Source organism: Oncorhynchus kisutch, linkage group LG16 (genome assembly GCF_002021735.2).
Source record: "Oncorhynchus kisutch isolate 150728-3 linkage group LG16, Okis_V2, whole genome shotgun sequence".
Taxonomy (NCBI): domain Eukaryota; kingdom Metazoa; phylum Chordata; class Actinopteri; order Salmoniformes; family Salmonidae; genus Oncorhynchus; species Oncorhynchus kisutch.
Window position 1 is genome coordinate 17,705,901 of NC_034189.2, and position 21,868 is coordinate 17,727,768.

Consider the following 21,868-nt stretch of genomic DNA (forward strand, 5'->3'; position numbering starts at 1 on the left):
ATCTTGTAAATGTAAGTTTGTCGGTCTATAGCTTCTTCTGAGTCGAGTGTCGTGTGCTGCCTCTACCTATTATATAGTTGAGCCCTTCCCCTCTTTCAGTTTACAGTATAGTTTACTTTCACTTTGTATCTGGAGATCAAACAAGTGAACTCGGTCGGGGACTCAACTAGGGCTGTGGTGGTCACGAAATTTCATCAGCCGGTGATTGTCAAGCAAATACAGTGCCTTGCGAAAGTATTCGGCCCCCTTGAACTTTGCGACCTTTTGCCACATTTCAGGCTTGAAACATAAAGATATAAAACTGTATTTTTTTTGTGAAGAATCAACAACAAGTGGGACATAATCATGAAGTGGAACGACATTTATTGGATATTTCAAACTTTTTTAACAAATCAAAAACTGAAAAATTGGGCGTGCAAAATTATTCAGCCCCCTTAAGTTAATACTTTGTAGCGCCACCTTTTGCTGCGATTACAGCTGTAAGTCGCTTGGGGTATGTCTCTATCAGTTTTGCACATCGAGAGACTGACATTTTTTCCCATTCCTCCTTGCAAAACAGCTCGAGCTCAGTGAGGTTGGATGGAGAGCATTTGTGAACAGCAGTTTTCAGTTCTTTCCACAGATTCTCGATTGGATTCAGGTCTGGACTTTGACTTGGCCATTCTAACACCTGGATATGTTTATTTTTGAACCATTCCATTGTAGATTTTGTTTTATGTTTTGGATCATTGTCTTGTTGGAAGACAAATCTCCGTCCCAGTCTCAGGTCTTTTGCAGACTCCATCAGGTTTTCTTCCAGAATGGTCCTGTATTTGGCTCCATCCATCTTCCCATCAATTTTAACCATCTTCCCTGTCCCTGCTGAAGAAAAGCAGGCCCAAACCATGATGCTGCCACCACCATGTTTGACAGTGGGGATGGTGTGTTCAGGGTGATGGGCTGTGTTGCTTTTACGCCAAACATAACGTTTTGCATTGTTGCCAAAAAGTACAATTTTGGTTTCATCTGACCAGAGCACCTTCTTCCACATGTTTGGTGTGTCTCCCAGGTGGCTTGTGGCAAACTTTAAACAACACTTTTTATGGATATCTTTAAGAAATGGCTTTCTTCTTGCCATTCTTCCATAAAGGCCAGATTTGTGCAATATACGACTGATTGTTGTCCTATGGACAGATTCTCCCACCTCAGCTGTAGATCTCTGCAGTTCATCCAGAGTGATCATGGGCCTCTTGGCTGCATCTCTGATCAGTCTTCTCCTTGTATGAGCTGAAAGTTTAGAGGGACGGCCAGGTCTTGGTAGATTTGCAGTGGTCTGATACTCCTTCCATTTCAATATTATCGCTTGCACTGTGCTCCTTGGGATGTTTAAAGCTTGGGAAATCTTTTTGTATCCAAATCCGGCTTTAAACTTCTTCACAACAGTATCTCGGACCTGCCTGGTGTGTTCCTTGTTCTTCATGATGCTCTCTGCGCTTTTAACGGACCTCTGAGACTATCACAGTGCAGGTGCATTTATACGGAGACTTGATTACACACAGGTGGATTGTATTTATCATCATTAGTCATTTAGGTCAACATTGGATCATTCAGAGATCCTCACTGAACTTCTGGAGAGAGTTTGCTGCACTGAAAGTAAAGGGGCTGAATAATTTTGCACGCCCAATTTTTCTGTTTTTGATTTGTTAAAAAAGTTTGAAATATCCAATAAATGTCGTTCCACTTCATGATTGTGTCCCACTTGTTGTTGATTCTTCACAAAAAAATACAGTTTTATATCTTTATGTTTGAAGCCTGAAATGTGGCAAAAGTTCGCAAAGTTCAAGGGGGCCGAATACTTTCGCAAGGCACTGTAACTGTCGGTCTCACGGTAATTGACCGTAATTAACAAACACATTTAGCATCTCCTGGCTCCCACACATAGCCTACAAGCCATTTTAAAAAGTTGAATAAATACGTCCATGTAATATATCCTACACTTCACAATAAAACCATTATTTATTTTAGACAGGTCTAAAGAAGCATGAAGTGAAGAAAATGTACTCTTTCAGAAGAAAAGTATAGCATGCTTTTAGGATAGCATTACACGGAACCCAAACCGGCTGCTATCGTGCACTTGCTAGTATGAGGATTCTGTGTTATGCACTATAGCCCGTTACCATATATGTGATTGAATATTATCTGCTGTTGGCTTGAATGGATGTATGTGTTATGCAACTTTTCTGACTTAAAACATTGTTAACAGTTTCAGGGCCATGTGCCTTTCTCGTGATGGAAAAATACAGAATAACATGAAGACAGGAACTGTGCAATGAGTTGGGGGGAGCACATTCAGAACGTAGTGTTGCGAGAACAAACGGTCTTTTGTTAGATAACAGGAGCCAGGTGCCTGATAACTGTATATTCTACACAGCTACAACGACTGACCGCTGAAGCGCTTAGAGGGCTGGGACCAGCCTCTGCGCCAACAATCAACGATAGGCTGGGTGAGTCTAAACCACGCCCAGTCTCTACTCTGACAGGCCGGCTCGGAAGCAGGAACTACCTCTGTCAGAGTATATTTATAATATCTTTGTCAGGAATAAGTCAGTTCTTTGTTTGCCCTGCGAGGTGGGATAGAGAGCCCGTATATACGAAAATTGCATTTACCACTTATTGCTTAGCTAATAAAAAATACATAGTACACAATCGGTGACTCATTGCCATATTTATCCTGATACCAGATTCGAATTGACGCAACCCTAACACTAGCTAACGTTACTTTGTCCTATTTAGCTAGCTTGCTGTTGCTAGCTAATTTGTCCTGGGATATAAACATTGAGTTGTTATTTTACCTGAAATGCACAAGGACCTCTACTCCGACAATTAATCCACACATAAAATGGCCAACCAAATCGTTTCTACTCATCTCTCCTCCTTACAGGCTTTTTCATTGTTTAATTTATACGGTGATCGCATCTAAACTTTCATTGTATTACCACGACTACCGGCAAAACAGTTCATCTTTCAATCACCCACATGGGTATAACTAATGAGGAGATGGCACGTGGGTACCTGCTTCTATTAACCAATGAGCAGATGGGAGTGGCAGGACTTGCAGCGTGATCTGCGTCAGAAATAGGAAGGAGATCTATTTTAACCCTTGGCGTCGCAGACGCTCTTTGGCTCGCGCGAGCAGTGTGGGTGCAATAATTGAAAAACATGGATTTCTACATTTAATTTGCGACGCTCGCGCACGCGGCGTGTCCGGTCTGGTCAGCATGTTAGTTGTCCTTATGTGGCTATGCCAATGGCTTTGGCCATACTAGTTCATTTAGCTGACAACATTTGCTTATAATTCTGTGGAATTATTTTATATTTTGTAGTACGAAGAATACAATAGAACAAAGCTGAATAAAATATAAATATTTTCTAGAGTTAATAATGTAACTAGTTGTTTTACAAATGTTGGGCTAGATGTTTAGATTTTTAATAGATTGTAAGGCTGCTTGATGTGACGAATGACAATTTGAAAAAAGTAACTTGAAAGGCATGAGCTCTGCTTTGTTATTTGCGCAGGCTGTACACACTCCAATAGTCTCTCATTCACAATTTGACAAGCACTTGATAATGACTTGACTTCCAGGGCAGCATCCCCTTCGTGGCTGTATTGCACCCTAAAAAAATCCTTGCCTTTTGCGGTCTGGAATGCTGTGTTTTGCCCTTCTTCCTGACTGTGCTGCGCAATTCAAAGCGCCTCGCACTCACATGGCTCTCTGTCACATGGGGCCACAGTGTCTCCTGACCCCTCCTGTCTCAGCCTCCAGTATTTATGCTGCAGTAGTTTATGTGTCGGGGGGCTAGGGTCAGTTTGTTATATCTGGAGTACTTCTCCTGTCCTATTCGGTGACTCCTTGCTGTCCCCAGTCCACATGGCCGTGCTGCTGCTCCAGTTTCAACTGTTCTGCCTGTGATTATTATTATTTGACCATGCTGGTCATTTATGAACATTTGAACATCTTATCCATGTTCTGTTATAATCTCCACCCAGCACAGCCAGAAGAGGACTGGCCACCCCACATAGCCTGGTTCCTCTCTAGGTTTCTTCCTAGGTTTTGGCCTTTCTAGGGAGTTTTTCCTAGCCACCGTGCTTCTACACCTGCATTGCTTGCTGTTTGGGGTTTTAGGCGGTGTTTATGTACAGCACTTTGACATATCAGCTGATGTACGAAGGGCTATATAAATAAATTTGATTTGATTTGATTTTGATAGGGTCTTTCCACAGGCTACAAGTCAGACACATCAGGGACGCAACTACGCTTGTCCTTATTCAATTCCGATGCCCAATTTCAACTGCCTGCTACTCATCCCCAGAAGATAAGATATGCATATTATTAGTATTATTAGATTTGGATAGAAAACAGTCTGACGTTTCTAAAACTGTTTGAATCATGTCTGTGAGTCTAACTTATTTAGCAGGTGAAACCCTGAGGATTTAGTTTTTTGAAGTCACTCTCTTTTCAATGGGTTTTCATTGAGAATCCAGATTTCTAAGGGACCTTCTTGCAGTTCCTATCGCTTCCACTGGGTGTCAAGTCTATAGAAATTGGTCGAGGTTTTTCCTTTGTGTAATGAAGAAGTACGGCAATCTTGAACGAGGGTCACTTGAAGTATACTGTTAGATAGAGGCGCATAACCAGGAAGCTAGCTAGTTTTCCTCCTGTATTGAACACAGATCATCCAGTCTTCAATTTGATCGATTATTTACAAAAGAAAATACCTAAAGTTGTATTACAAAAGTAGTTTGAAATACTTTGGCAAAGTTCACAGGTAACTTTTGAGATATTTTGTAGTCACGTTGAGCAAGTTGGAACCGGTGTTTTTCTGGATCAAACGCGCCAAATAAATGGACATTTAGATATATATCGATGAAATTAATTGAACAATAGGACCATTTGGGATGTTTATGGGACATATTGGAATGCCAACAAAAGAAGCTTGTCAAAGGTAAGGCATGAATTATATTTTTATTTCTGCATTTTGTGTCGCGCCTGCAGGTTTGAAATATGGTTTCTCTCTTTGTTTACGGAGGTGCTATCCTCAAATAATAGCATCGTTTGCTTTCGCCGAAAAGCCTTTTTGAAATCTGACATGTTGGCTGGATTCACAACAAGTGTAGCTTTAATTTGCTATCTTGCATGTGTGATTTAATTAAAGCTTGATTTTTATAGTAATTTATTTGAATTTGGCGCTCTGCATTTTCCCTGGCTTTTGGCCAGGTGGGACGCTAGCGTCCCAATATCCCAGATAGGTTAAAGGAGAAGTTTATCTATAATCGTATGTATAACGCTTGTATCTTAGATTAATGTTTATGATGAGTATTTTTGTAATTTGATGTGGCTCTATTTCTGTCTTTTGTGACACCTCTCCTTCTTTGGAAAATGGCTGTATGTTTTTCTGTGGCTAGGCGCTGACCTAACATAATCGCAAGGTGTGCTTTCACCGTAAAGCCTTTTTGAAATCAGACAATGTGGCTGGATTAACAAGACATTTATCTTTAAAAAGGTGTATAATACTTGTATGTTTGAGGAATTTTAATTATGAGATTTCTGTTGTTTGAATTTGGTGCTCTGCAATTTCACTGGCTGTTGGCGAGGTGGGACACTAGCGTCCCACATATCCCAGAGAAGTTAAGGGAAGTGATACTGAGATGAGGCTCATTTCGGACAATGGAATCCGATTATGGAACGCATTTCACTTCTAAAGTGCTACAAGCAGTATGTAAGGCTTTGGGAGTCTCCCGTGCTTTTCATTACCATATAGGCCGCAAGCAGCAGGGTTTACGGAGCGTCAAAATCGGTCAATTAAGGAGAAATTCGCCAAGACTTTAGGCACCGAAGGGAAAGACTGGGTTACGAATTTACCCATTGTACTGATGTCAAAGAGGGCATCAACTAAGGCCACTACCGGACTCACGCTTACAGGAGGTGGTGACTGGCAGACCGATGAGGGTACCAGGGGCTGTTATTCACATACCACAAATGAGTGATTTGGCAATAATGGAAGAACCTATGTTGTCATATTGTCAGAAAATGACCCATGTGTTGCAGTATGTATATTCCCAGATGAAAGCAGCACACAAGGAACGGTGCCAGGAGATAACCGAGAGTACGGGTTGACTCCTGGAGATCGATTGTACATCAAGATCCAACAGGCGGGGGTGTTGGAACAGCGTTGGTCAGTACCACACACCTAACTACTTACAGCACCCGCAGTGATAAAAACCACAACCTCTCCTCGGTGGGTTCACACTTCTCACATGAAGCGAGATCCCGCAGCATAATGGGTGAGCTAGATGTCGCCATAAGAGTTGAAGCGGAGCTAAAGAGAGAGAGGAAGAGTAGAGTTCACTGTAGGCAAGCTGTTGGGTTGGGTCTGGGAGCTGTTTTAACCTCCACAGTTTTAGTGTCAGTTGCTTGATGGTTAATGAACCATGTAAAGACGATAGATTGACTATTAGCTTGGAATACTAGACAGGTCACTAATCACAAAGGTATGGTGATATGGGTGGAGCCACTTGATAACAGAACTAGCACATTGGACATAGGTTGTTCTAAACCAGGTTTGGTTTTATTACAGACAGGAGTGTGGAAGGAATGTAATAATACTGAGAGTTTACAGAACAAAACTAGATTTTCTCTGTTGCCACAGATAGATGTCATGTGCCAGGGTTCAAGATCAGCTAAAGCTCAGTCCATAACTTTCAGATTGATGTTTCCAGAACTTAAAACATTTCAGGAGGTTGACAGCGTGGACACAACCAGTGCTGACGATGGAGCAACAAAGGATTTTGTGGGGAAGTGCTATCTCGTAAAAGGAGGTTTTATTCACCAGTAATGCCCTTTAGTACAGCAACTAGGAGAGTGAAGTGGTCAGGGAAAGTTTTGGACACCAGTAGACCACGAACCTGGGGAAAGATAGCTTGTTGGGGTAATCATACTCTGGACAACCTCCTAAGGCGGGGAACATGGGAACCAAACTATTCTTACTGTCAAGTGACAGGGGGAAGAAGATGCATATGATGCAAATATATATATATTTGTAATAATGACAATTACAACAATGCTGAATGAACAATTAACACTTTTATTTTAACTTAATATAATACATAAATAAAATCTATTTAATCTCAAATATATAATGAAATGTGTTCCATTTGGTTTAAATAATGCAAAAACACAGTGTTGGAGAAGAAAGTAAAAGTGCAATATGTGCCATCTAAATAAGCTAACTTTTAAGTTCCTTACTCAGAACATGAGAACATATGAAAACTGGTGGTTCAATATTCCCAGTTAAGAAGTTTTATCTTGTTGTCGTTATAGGAATTATGACGCGTAGACTATTTCTCTCTATACCATTTGTATTTCGTATACCTTTGACTATTGTATGTTCTTATAGGCACTTTAGTATTGCCAGCATAATCTCGGTAGTTGATAGTCTTGAAGTTATAAACTGTGTCTTCTCCGACAATGACAACGGAAGTACTGGAATAATAATATTGAATGCATTAAAATGATTTTGCCGTGGGGCTGAGAGAAAATTTGACACATTTTGCCATGGCACAAGCCCTGTTCTTATGCTATGCTGAGTGACTGAAGCATTATGATAACAGTCACATTTTGGGAATTTTATGTATTTGTTGTCATGTTCTTATTAGCCTCTTCCTTTCATTTTCCAAATTGCCCGGCTAGCTCAGTCGGTAGAGCATGAGACTCTTAATCTCAGGGTCGTGGGTTCGAGCCCCACGTTGGGCGATCATTTTTTAAACGTTTCTAACCTCGCTGTGCTCATAGACGTAAACACAAGATTGTAGCACAACTCCCTTGTGTTTAGTATTTTATTTTATTTCTTAATTAAATTATATGTATTCTATTCCATAGATGCAAAATATTGCGATTGGGGAAGTTGAGAAACCACTTTATAATCAAAATTAGACGCCCAACGTGGGGCTCGAACCCACGACCCTGAGATTAAGAGTCTCATGCTCTACCGACTGAGCTAGCCGGGCTCTGTATGATGTTAAGCCCCGCCCTTTGTATGTCCGCCTCTTACTCCCTCAAGCCCTCACTTACTCGTGAAGCGTGAGCGCTTTCTCAGAAACAAAACTCTTTGTTTTAGCTACTTGCGATCATCTCTGTCTCTGCGGCGCAATCGGCTTTCCTGTTAGGGATTTAAATCACACATTTTTCAACAGTATTCTATGTTTGGTTATTCTTAATGCAGCCACCCCTCCTGCTATGTTATTGTCTGCGATTATTCTTTTCAGTCAACAGTGGGGGAAAAATATGGTTTTATGGTTTACTAACACAAACTAGGTAACACTTCAATAGTAGAGTACTTATACATGAACAAATATATCTGAGGATCATTTCCTGACTTGTAGAATGAAACCCTACTGCAAAAAAAAAAAAGAACACGTCCCTGGGTGGGCTCGAACCACCAACCTTTAGATTAACAGTCTAACGCGCTAGCCGATTGCGCCACAGAGACACAGCACTATTGGAAAAGGTAGATTTTATATTCTTTGATAATTGAAGATTTTAGAGGTGAGGGGAGCATGCTTAAAAAGCCTAGTTGCTCCGCTCTGTTGTCATTTCAAGCTGCTCTTTCCGTTTCCGACTTAAACTCAGCAAAATCACGTAAATGTAAAAAGTAAACGGGATGGTGGGTCAATTTCTGCAATCATGTAAGAAAACTGGCAAGACATCAGTAGATGTATAATTGAACAATTTTATGAAGGTCTTACACTATTGTGGAGAGATGTACTGCTTGGATTCTTTACCTACCATAGGAATAAGCTGAAACATTTTTATGTAATTAATTTCATTTTTCTTTTGCCAAAATTTCATATTCACAAATGTAAATTTACAAACAAAAAAACACATTTTCTTACCCTACAAAAATAAATTGAACTTTATTTTAAGACGATTAAATACTCTACTAACCAAAAATCTGTTAGAATTATAAGTGTATGTATGTCCCTTAAGGTGTCTAATACTGTACCCCCTATCTCAATTGTCCATTGTATATAATCTATATATACTTGTGTTCCCTCATGTACTCTCTGTCTATTCCCCCAACGGGGAGAATGTATTCTGTCTGTGAGATAAGCCTCATGGTAAACCAGTGGTGGGCCGTCAGGGCCAGCAAGGCCTTCTCTGCTGGCCTAAACATCATCAGAATATAATTTTTCCCACAAATTTTTCCCACAAATATGTATTAAATTATTCCCCAGAGTAAGAGTTATACTCTTCATTTCATAGCTTTCCTCTTGGTTGCACTGCTTCCAGCCCCAGGTTGAGAATTGGAGGGCTGGTCTTTATGTTAGATCTTTTATCCAATCATATTCAGCCATCATGTGTTGCCAGGGGTCTAAAATCTGCCCTCGGGCCTTCAGAATCAACAGTGCGGGCGCTTGTAGCTTAAAGTGAATGGAAATGAAAATTTAGTGTCAACCAATCAGCTTTAGAGTTGGCTATTGTACGCCTGCTGGCTGGCTCCAGTGTTACACAGGAGCCAGCTAGCAGGCGTAGTGCGTGCACGTCTTTTGATTGGATTACCAATATCGAGAGGCAGGTCCTATATGGGCAGGTCTATGCAAACCTCAGAACTAGGAAACTGAATTTGATAAACTAATTAATTCGCGTACTACTAAGCTGTTTTTTTTTATCCCACAATGGCGGAAGGAGGAGAAGATATCGATTTGGTCGAGGATATAATTATAACGCCATTCTCAAGACAAACTTTTCAAGAAAAGTTAGACATTGTGAAGAGAGGTCGACGCCGACGCTACAAAGCCTGTCACAGGCGGGAAAGGGGTTCGTTCGCCACTTTCAAAGTTCCAACTACGAGCGCTATCAATGGCTCATAGGCTCCGAGAAGCACTGCAAACTGTACTGCTGGGAATGCCTATTATTACAATTGAGCGAGAGAGGCGCAGGTTCAGTCAAATCTACGATGACACAGCGTGCATCTCATGTTCACCCAGCGCACAAAAGAGGCCCAGCACAAGGAGACCCTCACACATACTACCAACAACTCCACAGCAATATTCTGGACAACATTCTTTGCCAGATACGACACAGGTTTCAAGACCACGAAAAAGGTATGTTTCTCTCCCTCCTGGACCCCCAGCACTTTCAGACCTATCGGGAAAAAATCCCGCAAACAGCCTTCTCCAGTTTAACAGAGAGTCAGAGACCTATCCAAGCTAAAAACAGAACTGACTGTAATGTATGCTATGACTGATTTTGAAGGGAAAAGTCCCTCTGATCTCCTTGATTTCCTTAAGCAGAAAAATCTGAATGAGGACATGGGGCAACTTTACACATTGGCATGTGTGACAGTGACCATCCCTGTGTCCACGGCTTCTGTCGAGCGGTCATTCTCGGCCTTAAAGCGAATCAAAACGTATTCCAGAAATGCTACTGGACAGACTCGGCTTTCAGCATTAGCCTCCATGTCGATAGAAAATGACTTATTGGTGGAACTAAAACGCACAGATAGACTGTACAACAATGGCTCACAGGCTCCGAGAAGCACTGCAAACTGTACTGCTGGGAATGCCTATTATTTGCAAGTGATAGATTTGGTGTTTGGAGCCACACTGGCTTTGCAAACTTGAGTTGTCGTTTTACTTCTGCCTGTGAGAGAAGCTGTCACGCCTTGGTCTTGGTATTTTGTGTTTTCTTTAATTATTTGTTCAGGCCAGGGTGTGACATGGGTTTATTGTGTTGTCGTATTGGGATTGTGGCTGATTAGGGGTGTGTCTAGCATAGGTTTGGCTGCCTGAGGCGGTTCTCAATCAGAGTCAGGTGATTCTCGTTGTCTCTGATTGGGAACCATATTTAGGTAGCCGGGGTTTCACTGTGTATTTTGTGGGTGATTGTTCCTGTCTTTGTGTTAGTCAGCACCAGACAGGCTGTATAGGTTTTCGCGTTCCGTTTGTTGTTTTGTTTATATAGTTATTTCATGTATCGCTATTCTTCATTAAAAGACATGAGTAACCACCACGCTGCATTTCCGTCCGACTCTCCTTCAACAGACGAACGCCGTTACAGAATCACCCACCACACACGGACCGAGCGGCGTGGTAACAGGCAGCGACAGCAGGAGCAGCGAAAGGAGGATGAATTGTTCAAAGAAGAACTAGAGGCGACGAGAGCTGAGAGACGCTGGTATGAGGAGAAACAACAGCGGCAGCAGGAGCTACAAAATCGGGACTATACTACGTGGGAAGAAATAGACAGGTGGGTGGTTGACCCAGGGAGAGTGCCGGAGCCCGCCTGGGATTCGCTGGAGCAGTGCGAAGAGGGTTATAGGAGAATGGAGTTGGAGAGACAATCACGACGGCGCAGAAGAAAGCCCGTGAGTCAGCCCCAAAAATGTATTGGGGGGGGGGCTCAGAGGGAGAGTGGCAGAGTCAGGAGATAGACCTGAGCCAACTCTCCTTGTTAATCGTGAAGAGCCGGTGTTAGAGGTGAGTGAAGCTGAGACTGTGAAGGAGTTAATGGGGAAAGTGGAGTGGAGAGTAATGAGGGAGTTGCTAGCTTGGTGCTTTAGGTACAAGATTCGTCCGACGGAGCGTGTCGGGATTTGATGGCACCTGGGTCAGCGCTCCATACTCGTCCTGAGGTGCGTGTTAGTCGGCTGGTGAAAAATGTGCCAGCCTCACGCACTAGGCCTCCTGTGTATCTACCTAGCCTTGCACGTCCTGTGCCAGTCCTGCTCTCAGGCTCTCCAGTACACCTTCACGGTCCAGTCCATCCAGTGCCACCTCCACACACCAGTCCTCCGGTGGCAGCTCCCCGCACCAGGCTTCCTGTGCGTGTCCTCGATCCAGTACCACCAGTTCCAGCACCACGCACCAGGCCTTCAGTGCGCCTCGCCTGTTCAGCACAGCCAGAGCCTTCCTTCCCTCTAGCGCTGCCGGAGCCTCCCGCCTGTTCAGCACAGCCAGAGCCTTCCTTCCCTCTAGCGCTGCCGGAGCCTCCCGCCTGTTCAGCGCAGCCAGCGTTTTCCTCCTCTCCTGCGCTGTCGGAGTCTCCCGCCTGTTCAGCGCAGCCAGCGTTTTCCTCCTCTCCTGCGCTGTCGGAGTCTCCCGCCTGTTTAGCGCAGCCAGAGCCTTCCTCCTCTACAGCGCTGCCCGGAGCCTCCCGCCTGTTTAGCGCAGCCAGAGCCTTCCTCCTCTACAGCGCTGCCGGAGCCTCCCGCCTGTTCAGCGCAGCCAGAGCCTGTCTCCTCTCCTGCGCTGCCGGAGCCTCCTGCCTGTTCAGCGCAGCCAGAGCTGTCAGCCTGCATGGAGCAGCCAGAGCTGTCAGCCTGCATGGAGCAGCCAGAGCCGTCAGCCTGCATGGAGCAGCCAGAGCCGTCAGCCTGCATGGAGCAGCCAGAGCCGTCAGCCTGCATGGAGCAGCCAGAGCCGTCAGCCTGCATGGAGCAGCCAGAGCCGTCAGCCTGCATGGAGCAGCCAGAGCTGCCAGTCTGCATGGAGCAGCCAGAGCTGCCAGTCTGCATGGAGCAGCCAGAGCAGTCAGCCTGCATGGAGCAGCCAGAGCTGTCAGCCTGCATGGAGCAGCCAGAGCTGTCAGCCTGCATGGAGCAGCCAGAGCTGTCAGCCTGCATGGAGCAGCCAGAGCTGTCAGCCTGCATGGAGCAGCCAGAGCTGTCAGCCTGCATATGGAGCAGTTGAGCTGTCAGTCTGCATGGAGCAGCCTGAGATGTCAGTCTGCATAGAGCAGCCTGAGATGTCAGTCTGCATGGAGCAGCCTGAGCTGTCAATCTGCATAGAGCTGCCAGTCTGCATGGAGCAGCCAAAGCTGCCAGTCTGCATGGAGCAGCCAGAGCTGCCAGTTTGCATGGAGCAGCCAGAGCTGTCAGTCTGCATAGAGCTGCCAGTCTGCATGGAGCAGCCAGAGCTGCCAGCCGGACTCTTCCGGATCCACCAGCCAGCCAGGATCTGCCGGATACAAACGTCAAAGGCAGGCTACCACAACGGACAGGCTGCAATTCTCCAGTAGTTTTTGGCTAACAGCAACGGTGAAAGAGAAGTCTGATTTTCGCCATGATTGATGGATTCTGTTTGAAATTACTTTTCTGGTGAGTGTTTTGCATTGCTCTGGGTCAGGTTTTGTGGAACCGTGGCTATGTACGCGACAGTCATTTCTATTTGCGCTAGCTCAATGCACTGTCATCAAAACTAAAAATCAACAGTTCAACTGTTGTTTTATTAAATAAAGAATTTCAATTGTCACGGTGTATCCCTGTATGTAATAATGTCTCAGTGATCATTTAATTTAGAAAAAAGTTTTCATTGTTTAAATACCCCCCCCCCCCCCCCCCAAAAAAAGGTCAAATGAACACGCACACAAGTAAAGGAATACTGAGGTTTGTTCGGATTTTTGAATATTCAAATAACCGTGATCGTCTGTTGTGTGTGTATGCGTATCTAAATGTGTACTGTTGTAGACAACGAAGGGGATGCTGTTGCTTTCACTTAAGTGATCTGCATACGTAGAATTCCAGTACACATTCAGTCCTCGTTAGTATAGTGGTCAGTATCCCCGCCTGTCACGCGGGAGACCGGGGTTCAATTCCCCGACGGGGAGGTGAGCATTTTATTTCCGTTTAACTTCTGCCTGTGAGAGAAGCCTCATTTTAAAATGACCTTCAGTACTTGTCTTTACTCCACTATAGCTACTCTACAGTGTCGTTTAACCCACTTGTGAAATGGATGGTGGTGGCAAAGGTCTGTTGTTTTATTACTGTAGATCTTGACCGTTCTGTTTTGAAAATATAAATCTCACTCAAAGGACCATGTCATTGTTATCGATCTGGCTAAGGGACCTTCAATTAAGAATCTATAATAGATTACCACGGTATGAGTCATAATACCCGTAAAACCTAGCAGTCAAACATGAAAATGGTTACAATTGTTTTTCGACCATACATTTTTCCCAATGGGGATTTTGGTAACACTTCAAATAAGGTGAGTGTTTTGCGTAAGCTTCTCCGGCGTGACATTTTTATAACCGTGTAAATTTCTCCCAGACAAGGTGACTTTCATGAATATATTCACTTGTATTTACCCAGCCCAAAATGAAATAGAGGCGTCACTACAGAAACCCTGGTTTGAATTCAGGCTCTATCACAACTGGCTCTGATTTGTGAGTCCCATAGGGTGGCGCACAATTGGCCCAGCGTCGTCCGGGGTTGGCCCGTGTAGGCCTTCATTGTAAATAAGAATTTGTTCTTAAGTGACTTGCCTAGTGTAATTTTAATAATGAATATGGATGAGATACAACCAAGAGTGGTGCGGTCTGCACTAGCAATTTTCACAGCAAATTAACGCTCTTATTTCATCAACACATTACTATTAAGGTTATAATATTATAGAGAACAATCTAGATTCATTATATGTGATTTATAATGTAATAGGGCAAAGAAAACAACGTTTTGGCATTGATTTCTTAGCACCCCTCTTGAATTGCCATGTTTTCCCCTAGATTCTAGAGCAGTGAGTAGATAGCCGTATACTGTATAACTTTGTGCAATTAGTGTATAGAGTCAATTTAGCGACTTTGACGCTATATTTAGCGAGTATTCAGACCCTTTCATCGTCTTTTATTGGTAAGAGGCTAACGACAAACTCTGCTACTTTTCAGGCTGCCTTGGGGAGTTTTGCCACGGGAGTTTTGGGGTTTTGATAGCATTTAAAGATAAAATATATCTTTAAGATAAACCATGTAGTATATACGTCTGTTCAGATCTGGATATTACCCCTCTGTTTTGGCATACAATTATGACTGAAAGCTGAATATTTCTCTGTCCGGATAAGATGATAGAATTCTTGCAACCATGTAACGGCGGAGTGATTGCCATGAAATGAACGTGATCCTTGTTCCACGTGTGTCCTCTTCCTAGCAGCTTAGTCTCTGTGGCGCAATTGGTTAGCGCGTTAGACTGTTAATTTAAAGGTTGGTGGTTCAAGCCCACCCAGGGACGAGTATTTTCCATTTGTTGAGCTCTGTGATGTCAGAAGACTTTCCTGTAGTGTAATTTGATTCCGTGTGTGACTGACTTGTCCTGTATCCTGTTTTTAGACGTGATTGGTGAGTTGTTGAATGTAAAAGAGGAAGAGTATTATATTTTCCATCCTAGTAAAATGGGTGTCAGTGGCCTGTGATCATCAGTTGCTGAATAGCTTCACCATATATCTAAACTCCATATAGAATGAGATCACAGACAGCCAGGGGTCAAAGGTCAGCTTTCTACCAACTCCATGTCTGTGGCGCAATTGCTTTGAGCCTTAGACTGTTAATCTAAATATTTGATTTTGAACATACAACATGAGAACAGTTGCATTTAAACCACTGGTAAAAATGGGAGGCGGTGGCCCGATTGGGTATATAAATAACTACAGAGGGTAGGTAGTGCGTACGGCCCAGTACATCACTGGGGCTCAGCTGCCTGCCATCCAGGACCTCTACACCAGGTGGTGTCAGAGGAAGGCCCTAAAAATTGTCAAAGACCCCAGCCACGCCAGTCAAAGACTGTTCTCCCTACTACCGCATGGCAAGCGATACTGGAGTGCCAAGTCTAGGACAAAAAGGCTTCTATCTTGTTTTTACCCGCAAGCCATAAGTCTCCTGAACAATTGTTTCTAGCCTGTCTTTTTACTGTTGTTTTATTTCTTTATTTACCTATTGTTAACCTAATACCTTTTTTGCACTATTGGTTAAGAGCCTGTAAGTAAGCATTTCACTGTAAGGTCTACTAGATCTGTTATATTCGGTGCACGTGACAAATAAACTTTGATTTGATTTGAAAGCAAAGGCCTGTGGTTTTATTACTGTATATCTTGACCGTTCTGTATGGAAAATCTGGCTCAAAGAAACATATTTTTGTATATAGATAAGCATCCTGCTCAAAGGACCATATCATGATTATATATTAACAGTGGTGGAAGAAGTACACAATTGTCATACTTGAATAAAAGTATAAATACCAGTGGTGGAAAAAAGCACCAAATGTTCATAATTTAAAGTATTTTTACTTAAGTACTTTACACCACTGTATATTAATCTGGCTCGACAGACTATATCATTTAGTTATACATTTATATATATATATATATGTATATAACTAAATGTATAACTAAATGTATTGTATATGTACAGTACCAGTCAAAAGTTTGGACACAGCTCCTCATTCAAGGGTTTTTCTTTATTTAGACTATTTTGATCATTTTAGAATAACAGTGAAGACATAAAAACTATGAAATATAACATATGGAATCATGTAGTAACCAAAAAAGTGTGAAACTAATCAAAATATATTTATGTTTGAGATTCTTCAAAGTAGCCACCCTTTGCCTTGATGAAAGCTTTGCACACTCTTGGCATTCTCTCAACCAGCTTCATGAGGCAGTCACCTGGAATGCCTTTCAATTAACAGGTGTGCCTTGTTAAAAGTTAATTTGTGTAATTTCTTTCCTTCGTAATGCGTTTCAGCCAATCAGTTGTGTTGTGACAGGGTAGGGTTGGAATACAGAAGATAGCCCTATTTGGTAAAATACCAAGTCAATATTATGGCAAGAACAGCTTGAATAAGCAAAGAGAAACGACGGTACATCATTACTTTAAGACACGAAGGTCAGTCAATCCAGAAAATTTCAACAACTTTGAACATTTCTTCAAGCGCAGTCGCAAAAACCATCAAGCGCTATGATGAAACTGGCTCTCGTGAGGACCGCCACAGGAAAGGAAGACCCAGAGTTACCTCTGCTGTGGAGGATAAGTTCATGAGAATTACCAGCCTCAGAAATTGCAGCCCAAAGAAATGCTTCACAGAGTTCAAGTAACAGACACATCTCAACATCAACTGTTCAGAGGAGACTATGTGAATCAGGCCTTCAATGTCAAACTGCTGTAAAAACAAAAACACTACTAAAGGACACCAATAAGAAGAAGAGACTTGCTTCATTTATTTTCATTTTCAGAAACACCATTGTGATAAATCACTGTATATCACCATGTATAACTTTGAGAAAATTAAAATGAATGTATTTTGTCTCGTTGTTTAAAGTGTGCGCAGGACTTGTTTGTCGACACATGTTGGTATCGTGTTTGTTAGGGATGGGCATTTGAAATTATTTCACTATTCCGATAATATGACATTATTTCTGCTATCAGGATAGTCGACATTGAAAAACGCATTTAAAAAAAACACTTGACAAGTCAGAATGACACAAACGTCAAAGGCAGGCTACCACAACGGACAGGCTGCAATTCTCCAGTAGTTTTTGGCTAACAGCAACGGTGAAAGAGAAGTCTGATTTTCGCCATGATTGATGGATTCTGTTTGAAATTACTTTTCTGGTGAGTGTTTTGCATTGCTCTGGGTCAGGTTTTGTGGAACCGTGGCTATGTACGCGACAGTCATTTCTATTTGAAGTGGAGAAAATAGGTTGTCAGAGTTGACTGGAGGACTAAATGCGCTAGCTCAATGCACTGTCATCAAAACTAAAAATCAACAGTTCAACTGTTGTTTTATTAAATAAAGAATTTCAATTGTCACGGTGTATCCCTGTATGTAATAATGTCTCAATGATCATTTAATTTAGAAAAAAGTTTTCATTGTTAAAATACCCCCCCCCCCCCAAAAAAAAAAGGTCAAATGAACACGCGCACAAGTAAAGGAATACTGAGGTTTGTTCGGATTTTTGAATATTCAAATAACCGTGATCGTCTGTTGTGTGTGTATGCGTGTCTAAATGTGTACTGTTGTAGACAACGAAGGGGATGCTGTTGCTTTCACTGAACTGATCTGCATACGTAGAATTCCAGTACACATTCAGTCCTCGTTAGTATAGTGGTCAGTATCCCCGCCTGTCACGCGGGAGACCGGGGTTCAATTCCCCGACGGGGAGGTGAACATTTTATTTCCGTTTAACTTCTGCCTGTGAGAGAAGCCTCATTTTAAAATGACCTTCAGTACTTGTCTTTACTCCACTATAGCTACTCTACAGTGTCGTTTAACCCACTTGTGAAATGGATGGTGGTGGCAAAGGTCTGTTGTTTTATTACTGTAGATCTTGACCGTTCTGTTTTGAAAATATAAATCTCACTCAAAGGACCATGTCATTGTTATCGATCTGGCTAAGGGACCTTCAATTAAGAATCTATAATAGATTACCACGGTAGGGGTCATAATACCCGTAAAACCCAGCAGTCAAACATGAAAATGGTTACAATTGTTTTTCGACCATACATTTTTCCCAATGGGGATTTTGGTAACACTTCAAATAAGGTGAGTGTTTTGCGTAAGCTTCTCCGGCGTGACATTTTTATAACCGTGTAAATTTCTCCCAGACAAGGTGACTTTCATGAATATATTCACTTGTATTTACCCAGCCCAAAATGAAATAGAGGCGTCACTACAGACACCCTGGTTTGAATTCAGGCTCTATCACAACTGGCTCTGATTTGTGAGTCCCATAGGGTGGCGCACAATTGGCCAGCGTCGTCCGGGGTTGGCCCGTGTAGGCCTTCATTGTAAATAAGAATTTGTTCTTAAGTGACTTGCCTAGTGTAATTTTAATAATGAATATGGATGAGATACAACCAAGAGTGGTGCGGTCTGCACTAGCAATTTTCACAGCAAATTAACGCTCTTATTTCATCAACACATTACTATTAAGGTTATAATATTATAGAGAACAATCTAGATTAATTATATGTGATTTATAATGTAATAGGGCAAAGAAAACAACGTTTTGGCATTGATTTCTTAGCACCCCTCTTGAATTGCCATGTTTTTCCCTAGATTCTAGAGCAGTGAGTAGATAGCCGTATACTGTATAACTTTGTGCAATTAGTGTATAGAGTCAATTTAGCGACTTTGACGCTATATTTAGCGAGTATTCAGACCCTTTCATCGTCTTTTATTGGTAAGAGGCTAACGACAAACTCTGCTACTTTTCAGGCTGCCTTGGGGAGTTTTGCCACGGGAGTTTTGGGGGTTTGATAGCATTTAAAGATAAAATATATCTTTAAGATAAACCATGTAGTATATACGTCTGTTCAGATCTGGATGTTACCCCTCTGTTTTGGCATACAATTATGACTGAAAGCTGAATATTTCTCTGTCCGGATAAGATGATAGAATTCTTGCAACCATGTAACGGCGGAGTGATTGCCATGAAATGAACGTGATCCTTGTTCCACGTGTGTCCTCTTCCTAGCAGCTTAGTCTCTGTGGCGCAATTGGTTAGCGCGTTAGACTGTTAATCTAAAGGTTGGTGGTTCAAGCCCACCCAGGGACGAGTGTTTTCCATTTGTTGAGCTCTGTGATGTCAGAAGACTTTCCTGTAGTGTAATTTGATTCCGTGTGTGACTGACTTGTCCTGTATCCTGTTTTTAGACGTGATTGGTGAGTTGTTGAATGTAAAAGAGGAAGAGTATTATATTTTCCATCCTAGTAAAATGGGTGTCAGTGGCCTGTGATCATCAGTTGCTGAATAGCTTCACCATATATCTAAACTCCATATAGAATGAGATCACAGACAGCCAGGGGTCAAAGGTCAGCTTTCTACCAACTCCATGTCTGTGGCGCAATTGCTTTGAGCCTTAGACTGTTAATCTAAATATTTGATTTTGAACATACAACATGAGAACAGTTGCATTTAAACCACTGGTAAAAATGGGAGGCGGTGGCCCGATTGGGTATATAAATAACTACAGAGGGTAGGTAGTGCGTACGGCCCAGTACATCACTGGGGCTCAGCTGCCTGCCATCCAGGACCTCTACACCAGGTGGTGTCAGAGGAAGGCCCTAAAAATTGTCAAAGACCCCAGCCACGCCAGTCAAAGACTGTTCTCCCTACTACCGCATGGCAAGCGATACTGGAGTGCCAAGTCTAGGACAAAAAGGCTTCTATCTTGTTTTTACCCGCAAGCCATAAGACTCCTGAACAATTGTTTCTAGCCTGTCTTTTTACTGTTGTTTTATTTCTTTATTTACCTATTGTTAACCTAATACCTTTTTTGCACTATTGGTTAAGAGCCTGTAAGTAAGCATTTCACTGTAAGGTCTACTAGATCTGTTATATTCGGTGCACGTGACAAATAAACTTTGATTTGATTTGAAAGCAAAGGCCTGTGGTTTTATTACTGTATATCTTGACCGTTCTGTATGGAAAATCTGGCTCAAAGAAACATATTTTTGTATATAGATAAGCATCCTGCTCAAAGGACCATATCATGATTATATATTAACAGTGGTGGAAGAAGTACACAATTGTCATACTTGAATAAAAGTATAAATACCAGTGGTGGAAAAAAGTACCAAATGTTCATAATTTAAAGTATTTTTACTTAAGTACTTTACACCACTGTATATTAATCTGGCTCGACAGACTATATCATTTAGTTATACATTTATATATATATATATATATATATATATATATATATATATATATATATGTATATAACTAAATGTATAACTAAATGTATTGTATATGTACAGTACCAGTCAAAAGTTTGGACACAGCTCCTCATTCAAGGGTTTTTCTTTATTTTGACTATTTTGATCATTTTAGAATAACAGTGAAGACATACAAACTATGAAATATAACATATGGAATCATGTAGTAACCAAAAAAGTGTGAAACTAATCAAAATATATTTATGTTTGAGATTCTTCAAAGTAGCCACCCTTTGCCTTGATGAAAGCTTTGTACACTCTTGGCATTCTCTCAACCAGCTTCATGAGGCAGTCACCTGGAATGCCTTTCAATTAACAGGTGTGCCTTGTTAAAAGTTAATTTGTGTAATTTCTTTCCTTCGTAATGCGTTTCAGCCAATCAGTTGTGTTGTGACAGGGTACATCATTACTTTAAGACACGAAGGTCAGTCAATCCAGAAAATTTCAACAACTTTGAACATTTCTTCAAGCGCAGTCGCAAAAACCATCAAGCGCTATGATGAAACTGGCTCTCGTGAGGACCGCCACAGGAAAGGAAGACCCAGAGTTACCTCTGCTGTGGAGGATAAGTTCATGAGAATTACCAGCCTCAGAAATTGCAGCCCAAAGAAATGCTTCACAGAGTTCAAGTAACAGACACATCTCAACATCAACTGTTCAGAGGAGACTATGTGAATCAGGCCTTCAATGTCAAACTGCTGTAAAAACAAAAACACTACTAAAGGACACCAATAAGAAGAAGAGACTTGCTTCATTTATTTTCATTTTCAGAAACACCATTGTGATAAATCACTGTATATCACCATGTATAACTTTGAGAAAATTAAAATGAATGTATTTTGTCTCGTTGTTTAAAGTGTGCGCAGGACTTGTTTGTCGACACATGTTGGTATCGTGTTTGTTAGGGATGGGCATTTGAAATTATTTCACTATTCCGATAATATGACATTATTTCTGCTATCAGGATAGTCGACATTGAAAAACGCATTTAAAAAAAACACTTGACAAGTCAGAATGACACAAACGTCAAAGGCAGGCTACCACAACGGACAGGCTGCAATTCTCCAGTAGTTTTTGGCTAACAGCAACGGTGAAAGAGAAGTCTGATTTTCGCCATGATTGATGGATTCTGTTTGAAATTACTTTTCTGGTGAGTGTTTTGCATTGCTCTGGGTCAGGTTTTGTGGAACCGTGGCTATGTACGCGACAGTCATTTCTATTTGAAGTGGAGAAAATAGGTTGTCAGAGTTGACTGGAGGACTAAATGCGCTAGCTCAATGCACTGTCATCAAAACTAAAAATCAACAGTTCAACTGTTGTTTTATTAAATAAAGAATTTCAATTG

At 41.9% G+C, this 21,868-nt stretch overlaps 7 non-coding genes across 7 annotated transcripts; 5 read left to right on the forward strand and 2 right to left on the reverse strand.

Moving 5' to 3' along the window:
• Positions 1–7,717: 7,717 nt before the first annotated feature.
• On the forward strand, positions 7,718–7,790 carry trnak-cuu (transfer RNA lysine (anticodon CUU)). Its single transcript has one exon. It is a non-coding gene; the product is annotated as a tRNA-Lys (tRNA).
• A 181-nt stretch (positions 7,791–7,971) lies between these two features.
• Positions 7,972–8,044, reverse strand: trnak-cuu (transfer RNA lysine (anticodon CUU)). The gene has a single exon. It is a non-coding gene; the product is annotated as a tRNA-Lys (tRNA).
• Positions 8,045–8,452: 408 nt separating this feature from the next.
• Positions 8,453–8,526, reverse strand: trnan-guu (transfer RNA asparagine (anticodon GUU)). The gene has a single exon. It is a non-coding gene; the product is annotated as a tRNA-Asn (tRNA).
• Positions 8,527–13,571: 5,045 nt separating this feature from the next.
• trnad-guc (transfer RNA aspartic acid (anticodon GUC)) lies at positions 13,572–13,643 on the forward strand. The gene has a single exon. It is a non-coding gene; the product is annotated as a tRNA-Asp (tRNA).
• Positions 13,644–14,965: 1,322 nt separating this feature from the next.
• On the forward strand, positions 14,966–15,039 carry trnan-guu (transfer RNA asparagine (anticodon GUU)). Its single transcript has one exon. It is a non-coding gene; the product is annotated as a tRNA-Asn (tRNA).
• A 2,854-nt stretch (positions 15,040–17,893) lies between these two features.
• Positions 17,894–17,965, forward strand: trnad-guc (transfer RNA aspartic acid (anticodon GUC)). The gene has a single exon. It is a non-coding gene; the product is annotated as a tRNA-Asp (tRNA).
• A 1,321-nt stretch (positions 17,966–19,286) lies between these two features.
• On the forward strand, positions 19,287–19,360 carry trnan-guu (transfer RNA asparagine (anticodon GUU)). The gene has a single exon. It is a non-coding gene; the product is annotated as a tRNA-Asn (tRNA).
• The last annotated feature ends 2,508 nt before the right edge of the window (positions 19,361–21,868 follow it).